Genomic DNA, 9,966 nt, shown 5'->3' with positions numbered 1-9,966 from the left:
ATTCAGACGGCTACCTGAGGACACATGTGAGAGAAAATCTGCTCACACAGATATGTAGAGCCAAATACTGTCAATAAGGCCTCTGCAATGTTCTGAAGACAGTTAAACTTGTCAGGTAGTGATGTCCAGCAGGTGAAAATGCAGCTCCATGAACACGCACAGCTATGGATTCCAGCTGCTTCGATGTTGCATTAACTGGCATTAACTCAGCCAGTTAATGCGAGAGAAATCTAGCTGCTCATTAAAGCTTTCTGGTTTGTTCAGAAAATAAAATATTGGTCCATACACCTGAAAGTCCTGAAAACGCATTGTGTCTTGAGTCTACGGATGTATCCGTGTATTTCCGTGGTGCTGATGCTGTGCTGAGCGGACAGCTCCTGAAGCTTTTGAAGTGTTGGAATATGGAAAGCTAACAACGACCCTCTCACCAGCAGGCTAAGTTATTTTTAGCCAATTACAAGTTGAATCTGGTAGTTGCGGTTATTAGCTAAGATACCGTCATTAAGAAGCGGCACAACTAATGTGTCTATGCGAGCTGATTTGCAATGTGCACCGCTGGCGCGGCCATTTATTTTTTGATGCACCTTCTTAGATTAAGTCACTGCGCGTCGTGCCCAGGGCTGGACTGGGACAAAAAAACAGCCCAGGCATTTTGACTAAAGACCGGCCCACCAGGTATTAAAGCCATAAAGCCTTTGAATGAAAACAGATGCTGTTGTGACAGTGATGTACAGTCTTGTTGGTATATGTATGATTTCTATACATTTTATGTCAGATAAAAACTTTGGTTGTAAGATTCAGATAATTATTTAATAACAGCCAGACATTTTAAAGAATAAGAAAGTATTTCTTTGTGCCCACCTTTCCCTATTAATGCCCTACATGGCCCCCCTGGCAAAACTTTGCTAGACCCGCCCCTGCACAGTTACCAGCTGTCAGCTGCTTAGAAAAGGATCCTGGGGTTATTAGTCTCTCAGAAACAGTTCATAACTTCCCTTCAACTCATTCATGTCACCTAAAAGGTAAACCTGTTTCTCCATCACCTGTTCAGCTCTGATGATTCAGTAAGGACATCTCCTGGTTTCATCTTCATGTTTCCCTCTCACCAGATATACAAACCGACATCATGACCAGCAGCTTTTACAGCTGTGGCTCCAGCAAACATCAGCTGATACTTGAAATTAGGGCTGGGCTATATCATACCGTTCATGGTAATACCGGTGTAATTTTGGGCAACGATAGGAAAATGAAATATCGCGATAGAATATGGGTAAAACGCGCATTCGCAGTGTCTATGTTTACATACGCACATGGCGGTGACGCAGACTGAGAACACCGAAAGCGGATTGTTAAATGAAACGGATGAACTAGAATTGGTTTGTAAAAATGCTGCAACTTCAGTGGTGTGGAACTGGTTTAGCTTTTGTCCGTTAGATACACAACAAAGCCCTATTTTTGGTAGCGCATGCTAGCGAGCCGTCGTTATTACCGTGTTGTTTGGAAAATACGGCACACTTAAAATCAATCCTTTGATTTTTCTGAAAATCGACAGTGCCCCTTATAATCCCGTGTGCCTTATGTATGAATTCTGGTTGTGTTTACTAACCTAGAAATGATTTTATGTCGTACACGGCGCTGGAAAATGTTTCAGTACGACTTTGCTAAGCTATGAACCTGCACCGCTTGATGGATTGTCAGAGCATTATGGCTATCGTAGGTAGGTACCTCGCGGAGTGATACGTACTGTGCTTCAACATAATATTACCGTATTGTGTGTGTATAACCTCTGTCTAAGTTTTGTGGATATTATACATGGTTATGCTGAAGATATGTCGGCCAATTTCCACTGGAAATGCCTTTTGGTTAAACTGTCAGCAAGGAATTTGCATTTGCACTGTTACATTTTAATATAACTTTAATGCACATAAAAACAGCTGCTTGTTTAAGTGAAAATACATTGATGGTTTTTTTTGCACTAATAAAGTTGTGGAGTTATAAAGTATTTTGTCTAGTGTCAATTATATCGTCAGTTATATCGTTATCGCAAATTTTTAAATGTATATCGTGATAAATATTTTTGGTCATATCGCCCTGCTCTACTTGAAATTAATATTAAATAAATTTTAACAACAGCTGCTCAAGCTTAAATGTGCTGCTGTTTAGCGCGACATCTGGCGGTTTCCTCTTTCTGGCACAAAGTGGGCGATAAACAAACAAGAAAAGCCGATCAGCTGATCATTGATCAGTTTCATGATTAATGTAGCAACAGGAGAGGCAGCGGGAGAGAATGAGAGAAGAAGAGGCAGCTGCGCAGCGTAAAGACAGAATAAATGTCTTTTTCCATCCTAGACAAACTGCGTCCCTTCTCAGCTCAACACGAAACACGTAATATTTTCTCTGAATGCGGGACGATTCCGTTTGTACAGGACGGTTGGCAACTCTACTAACTAACCTTATGAATAAAATAAAGTTCACTATCAGTAACATCATAGCACCCACCCAGCTGTACAGAAACTCCGCCATACTAGCTAATACGCAGTACGAGTTATTGTAACTGACTGTAAAACGTCAGCATAACGAAAATAAACTCCACCTAAACTTGGTTTATATCTGACCCAGATAGACTGCAGGTCATAAATTCTTACCTGAAGTTCAGTTCACCGCCTCGGGTCTCTCCTCCTCCTGCCTCCCCTCTCCCTCATCCACCTGCTGGCCTCCACCACTTGTTAATTTTACTGAATCTGTGGAAGCTCGGCCATAGCCACCACCAAACAACTGAGTTATTTTTACACACTGGCCAGCATCTGGCCAATCCACCACCTTTCATTGTTTATACCGTTACAAAAAACCCCCCATCATCGGCCCACTGCGCAAATGACCGGTATGCCCGATGGTCAGTCCAGCTATGGTCGCGCCATCAGTTAACCCGTTGGCACGCATGCCTAGGGTTGCTGACCCCTGTGCTAATCCTTACTTGGGATTCATCATTTTCATTCTCTGGCATTTTAATCAAAGTTATATGGGCTGAATTTGTCACACACAAGCACAAATGCATATGTTTTGCATATTTATTATTAGTAGATTTTAAAAAATACACTGTGAAAAGCGAAATATGTTAATTAGTTAATTATTCATTCTTATAAATGCATTTTTCTACAATATCTAATATTCCTATGCCATCAGTTTTGGAATATTAAAATAGATATTTTATTCAAACTGACATCTGTAGAATTTTTAAAAAACAAATCTTGTATATATTTTGAATTAATGATAACCAGTGTAAACATAATAAGACTTTAAATGAAATTCATTCATAAAACTCAATTATGAACAGAATACAGAGATTTGAAGAAACGCAAAGAACGAACGTGTCCTCAAAAGAGTCCCGATCACAGCACCATAAAGTCAGTCTGAGATTACAAGATTTATTTTCAGTGCACTTTGACTGAAATGAGGTTTTTACATTTTTTCAAAGAAAAATACAAAAGCCATCATTTTAGATGGCATCCTTTCTGCTTTACTTGCAGAAGCCTTTTGCACATACTTTTATATATCCTTCTACATTCCTCCACTTTATATTGAAATACCTTCTGAGGTATCAAATACCTTTCTTGTAGTTTTATACGGATCACAGCCTAAGGGAAGGCCCCGTAAAATTTGTTGTACTTGAGCCTGTCGTAATCAGCAGCTGCCACTGTGTTCGTGCATTTGCATGCCCGTGCTGAAACCATGATGGCTGCCATATGGGAGCCATAAGTCCATTAGCGCATAAACAGTCTGCAAGTCTTACTTGGATAGGACACAGAACCAGACACCACCACCACACACACACTCACACACATGTAGAAATAGCTGAAAGTGCTTAAAAAACTTTTAGAGCTTTGTGATGCTGGTTAAAGGTTACGCTAAGCTGAAAGTTTATCTGTGACAAATTTGTGATTAACCATCAAATGAGGCTTTATTACAGAGAGACACTGCAATAGATCATTGTAACGGGTCACTTCACCCACATTACAAAATGACAAGTTTTTCTGCCTTGTCATGTTTTATCAAGAAGATAGTTCAACTCTGGAGTTTTAAAAACAGAGTTTGTAGTATTTTGTCCTCTGTCACTACAGCATTAGACTTCAAATGAGTGAAATTTCATTTGTTTCTTCAAGCGGCTTTTCAAGAAGGTAATTAGGTAAGCATAGACACATGAAGGGTGAGCCATTTACTTGTAAGTTAGACAGATTTTGTGGCACTAGCACAAAACTGCATAAATACATTTATGCAGTCACACAGATGAGTCAATGGCCCTCTGCAAACTCTGGTTGCTAGGGAAAACTTCCTTGACTGGTGAAGGTTTCTGGCTGTTGCTCGTTGAAATCGGTTGCAAAGAGGGTGCTGTGTCACGAGTAAAAGTTGTGCTTTGATGTTGCAACCAACCCTATTTTTAAAGACAACTTTTTCCACTGTTTTGGAGATACTTGATATCGTCCAGCAACATGCTAATAACCACAACAATCATACAGTACATTTCCATTGCACCTCTTTGCTTGCGGCCGCTAGCAACCTCCGGAAAGCATTAGGATCTTGGGGTTGGGGTATACTCATTTTTTTCTCCTAACAGTTGGTTGCCAGATGGTCACCAAGCAGTCTCAGGCCTTAGATGTAATTGAAGGTTGCATCCATCCATTTCCTGCTTCCGCTTATTCAATTCAGGGTCACGGGAGGCCTGGAGCCTACCCCAGCTGCCATAGGTACAGTCTGGACAGGTTGGCAATCTGTCCCATGGCTATCACTTAGAGATAGATAACTGTTCATGCTCATATTCACACCTACGGTCATTTTAGAATCACCAGTTAACCAAATTAATCTTTGGACTGTGGGAGGAGGTTGGAGAGAGAGAACCCAAGCAGACACAGGGAGGAAATTTAAACACCACACAGAAAGGCTCCAGGCTGAACTCAAACCCAGGACTTTGTTCCTGATTGAATGTTGTGAATGGAATTATCTGACACAGGTTTTTGGTGCACTCTGTCCAAAGACTTTGTGCTTCACTGTTTTAGTTTGTCCCTGGAACTAATTAGGAGGTATTTGTGTCTCTGAAATGCGGTTTATGAATGTAGCTTGATAACTAGTATGGATGACATCATGGCGGCTAAGTCCATCTTTCACACAGAGTTTGTGGTAAGCATATAAAGGCTCTGTCTATGACACATACTCCCACATGACAATTCTACAGTATATATATGTCTCATCACCACATTTCCACAGAGACAGTCATCTCGTGTGTGTGTGTGTGTGTGTGTGGTTGTCTGTTCACATATGTGTGACACATCTGCCAACAGGGATCGTTTGCTTGGTCCGATGTAATAAGGCCACCTTGAAATCCTGTGAGTGTTTGTGCTGTGTCCGCTCAGTTCCCACTCATGACACCCACACAAGGACGTGCGATTCAACCGCATGTAGCTTGACTTTTTCGGTGTCATATAACACACTGTGGCCGACCGCAGCTGTTGTCAAGCTGGACGGTGAACAAAGCTTGTGCTGTTTCATCGTCACTCACGACGCTCGGCGAGTGAATCGAGAGCGCCGGGGTCGAGTATTTCTATCTCTATTAGTTTGCTGCATTTGTTGATAGCACTGCATCGCGGCTGAATGTATGCCTGTCTGAGGAGTTAAGCCTGCCTGAATGCTGGAGAGCAGGCCAATTACATGGCCTGGATTAAATGGCAAATCCCAGCTATAATGAGATGCTATAATGGCCGCGGGGTATCCTAGCAACCGGCAGCACTCAGGTGGTTGTTTGTGCATAGTACGTAGCGCGGAAGATTGTTGTTGTTTTCGTTGTTTGTTATTGTGAGGCAAGTGCAGATACATAAATAGAGAAAATGGAGGGGGCGTAAAAATGTGTGTTGGGGACACAAAAGAAGGGCTAGCAAGGGAGATGAATAGAAAGAAGTAAAGGAAAAAAATAGGAGAAAGCAAGAACAATACTGTGAAGTGGGTGAACTGACAGGCATGTGAAAAGGGATAGAGAGGAAAGGGAGACATGAAGGAAAGATGCAGTGCGAGTAAGAGAGAGAGAGGGAAAAAGAGCAAGACAGACAGAAATAAGAGAGACAGAGGAGAAAACAATAAGGGCTCTAGAAGGAATTAGGCAGCTTAGAGGGCATTATGTCAGTGTACATAGGATTTAGTGTATAAGTCTGGATTATGGCCTTTTGCTTTGATAGAAAATGCCACCTTATAGGCAATGGAGCTGTGTTTTGTTCTTCGGATAGATATCAAAGAGGACATCCTGCTGCTTTTTTGGAATGCACGGTCAGAAGGTGGGCACTCAATCCCTTTCGCTGGGGAATTCAGATGGGATTTGTAACACCAACCACTCCGTTTCTTACTGTGTGCGGCCAAATGGCCACGGTGCACAATGACGGGCAAAGCGGTGGGACAGACACTAATACAAATAATTAGGCACATATGCACAATAAGCTAGGTAGCTCGCTTTAAAATGTATTCCACCGTGCTGCTCAGTTTCCCTTCATTTTAGATTACAACATTTTGAGCCGTAAAAAGAAACCGCAGACATGAGAAAGTGAACAATTAGAAAGCTGAGGGGCTGTGTTTTCCCTTTTTGCATTCACATTTCCTTTTGTCACGTTTCTCTCTGATTTTTCTCGCTTTTCAAGAAGAAATATTATCCTCCATTTAACACACAGTGTGAATTTACCATTTCCCTGACAAGTAGCACGCTCATACATTTTCATGTTTACGTTATGCCCAGAGATGCTGTATCAAAAAATGTGTGCACACAGACATTCGAGCAGCTACACGCGCACACCGGTCGATCCATAAGAAAAAATTGTTTCGTCAATACACACCTACACATGTGTACACCCAAGAACCACTACTATCCGCGTTCCAACCTGCACGTTTATTGTTAGCCGCATGAAGGATGTGATTGGTCTGAAACCCTACACAGTCCTCCTACACAGTAATGTGCTGTTTTGCACCATGAAGCTCTCTTTCAGGTGCCTCAATAAATAGGGCTATTGTGTGGAGTGCATTACCCAAAGGTTTTACTCCCATCTCAGTCTGGGGCTCGTCTCCTATTTGGTCCACTTTTCGCTGTTGAAGTCGAAAGGATTACGGGGTTAGGGTTGTGGTAGAAATCAGTATAAAACACTGCAGGAGCAAAGTAGTGTTTATTTCTCTTTCCTTTTTGTAAAATGGGTTACAAAGTTCTAGCAAAGAAATGATTAATAGCACAAAACAGGAATGAATAAAGCAGCCAAAAACTAATTAAAAACCATACTCAAGCTTTTGCATGTTTTAGCACATTAACTTCTAACTATGCACACTGTGCTGCTGCCATCTATTTTCATAGCACACTGCATTAATCTGATGGCATCTGTATGAGTCAGCTGCATGTCTGAATGAGCAGTCTGGACAACAATTGTACAAAAATTGAGAAAGCAGACTTTTTTATTTTATTTTTTAGGTCAAACCTTGTAGCATTTATTTATGATGAGTGGTTTGCACAACCTTTACCTTCATCCATTCTACCTATGACTTTACAGTATATTTCTCATTCACTTATTGACACACACACTAGTACTGTGTGATACTGTATTTACTTGGTATCGAGCTGAAACCAAGTAATCTTGATGTAGACTTGACATGGACAAAATAATATTTTAACTCATCAAACTTGCATGCTGCCATTACTTTAAAAGATTTGACTGTGATGCATTTTCTCTACATCCATTAGGCATCTACATCCATGAGCTTATATGTGGAAAGGGGTCTGAGTAAATATCACTTGCTGCAGGACTGTGCAGGACACGCACACAGATCCCGTGTAAGTGTGAATGATTAGAGAGGGCTAAATGTACAAAACAATGGCAATGCTTTAAAAAGCCTTTTGCTCTTAAGGCAAAAAAAGTGGAGGTGCGATGGCTTTCTCCATCTCGGTATATATGAAGCCGCACGGAGCATTTCAGTAAGCGTGATCTACGTTTGAATGGCAGAATGCCTGCACTTTAACAGCCCGATGAAGCCAGCAATGTTATGTATCCCACGTCTGAAAAGTGCCTAAAAAGGGATTAGAGCTGCTTAAAAGATTTAGCTAGCTAATTCTGTGAAAATAATTTCCATGGCCTAACACTTCAGAAAACTGTTTTTCTTGTTACTTTACCACTACAACTGCCAAAGGGGTCATTTGACCTCTTGGTGTTTTCAATATCATATTACTCTGCTAAAATACAGATACATTTTTATGAGATGTGCAAATCATTGCATTCTGTTTTTATTTGCATTTTACACAGCATCAGAGCTAAGTTTGCAAATATTTAGCAAAACTAATAAACCTCCTAAACCTTTATCTTAAAAAAAGACAGAAAAATGTGCTCATTGACATAAATGATTCACTGGTCATTTAAAACTGTCATTATTACAATCTTTGTTTCGGTTGTACTGCTGTGGTTTGGTCATTGCAGCGCTTGTTTTTCTGTATACTGTACTACTCAGTTTCCCCTCGTTTCAGTCGGTTTATGCTTTTCAGGGCAGATGAAATTCATGTACAGGAATGGCTAAACATCTCCTTGTTTCCCTTGAATAGCTAACCTCAGTTTGCCACTTCTTTATTTTTATCTCAGTTCTTTTTGCCACTCGGCAGAGAGTAGGAGCAAGGAAGTTGAAACTGTCTGAACTCCCTAAACGAAATGAAAGTTATAAGGGTGATGTTACCCTGAACAAGTCACCCCATCATGGCATGACTCACATTTACACAGCCCCTGAAGGCACAAGAGCTCTGATGTCTCCCTCTCTGTGTTTCTGTCTGTGCCTCACTCTGTCTTTCTCAGCACTGTATCTCGATGTCAAATAGAGTCAGTGCCCACACCACAGGCCTGAGGGAACAGAGAGACAAGTCTGCATGAGTCTCTTCTCTTCATCTTTCCCTTGACTTTTCTCCCCCTTTTTCACAAATGCAATGGGCAAACATCCACATTTTAGATAGTTATTTTCAATAATTAATTCCTTTCCTGCCAAGAGAAACCGTCAGAAAAGAAATATATATATCGACTGAAAATATTCAAGATAGAGAAAACAGACTTTTAATGAAACCACTTTTCTCCCATGATGGGCATTTATACCCATTCTTTGCTATTCATTTCTATGAAGCACAGCATGCTACACGTTCACCATTGTTAACTACTGCTCGCTTGTTTATTACTGTGCATTACAATCGACACTGGCAGCACTATTTTCGGATATGATGAACACAGATTGTTTAATCAATATGAATGGTTTTCAGAAGCTATCTTTGGGCTTTTTTTTTTTTTACCCCGGGAAATCAAAGCGTGAATGACAGCGAATAGAAGAGAAACGTGGAAGATTTGTTTGGAAACAAAGGAGGCTGGGAGTAAGGAGAGGGAAGGGCAAGAAAAATAGATGAGGGGACAATTAGGAACAGCAAGTGTTAGAAGCGGTCCAAACACGGATTGAGAGCGGCAAAGGAGTGAGAAAGAAAGAGTCTAAGAGTCTCTTATGATTTATACGGTTATTATCTTTTGCACTTGTGGGTGTGAATTGAGCCTGTCATGCATGCACCCTGCCAGGTCTCCTCTCCTTGTGGTTGGGGAACAGGGCCAGTCCCTGGGGCCCAAAGTTTGGCATTAGCATTCAGTACGGTAATGGGCCCCCATTTGCTGCTTGTCACCATAAGATAGGTGGCTTCGTCCTCGCCAGAGTCCCTCCAGCTGAGTGAGGTCCCGTGTTCCTGTTGTGCTCAATGACCCCTCTCACTCTGTCTGTCGATTTCCTCTCCCTCTTTCTTGGCTGCGCTCTCTCTGCTCTCCTTATTTCATCAGCTTTTCTGTCTTCGAGCAGAACGGCACTAGGAAAAAAAAAGAATCAGCAGACTACAGAAGCCACATCCCATCTGAAAAGGTTCATCTAGTTATGTTTTTACCATTAAGC

This window comes from Mchenga conophoros, linkage group LG3, assembly GCF_057382185.1.
Source record: "Mchenga conophoros isolate Kocher_MC1m ecotype Shallow Benthic linkage group LG3, M_conophoros_male_GT1.1, whole genome shotgun sequence".
Classification (NCBI taxonomy): Eukaryota; Metazoa; Chordata; class Actinopteri; order Cichliformes; family Cichlidae; genus Mchenga; species Mchenga conophoros.
This window is presented reverse-complemented; position numbering follows the sequence as displayed.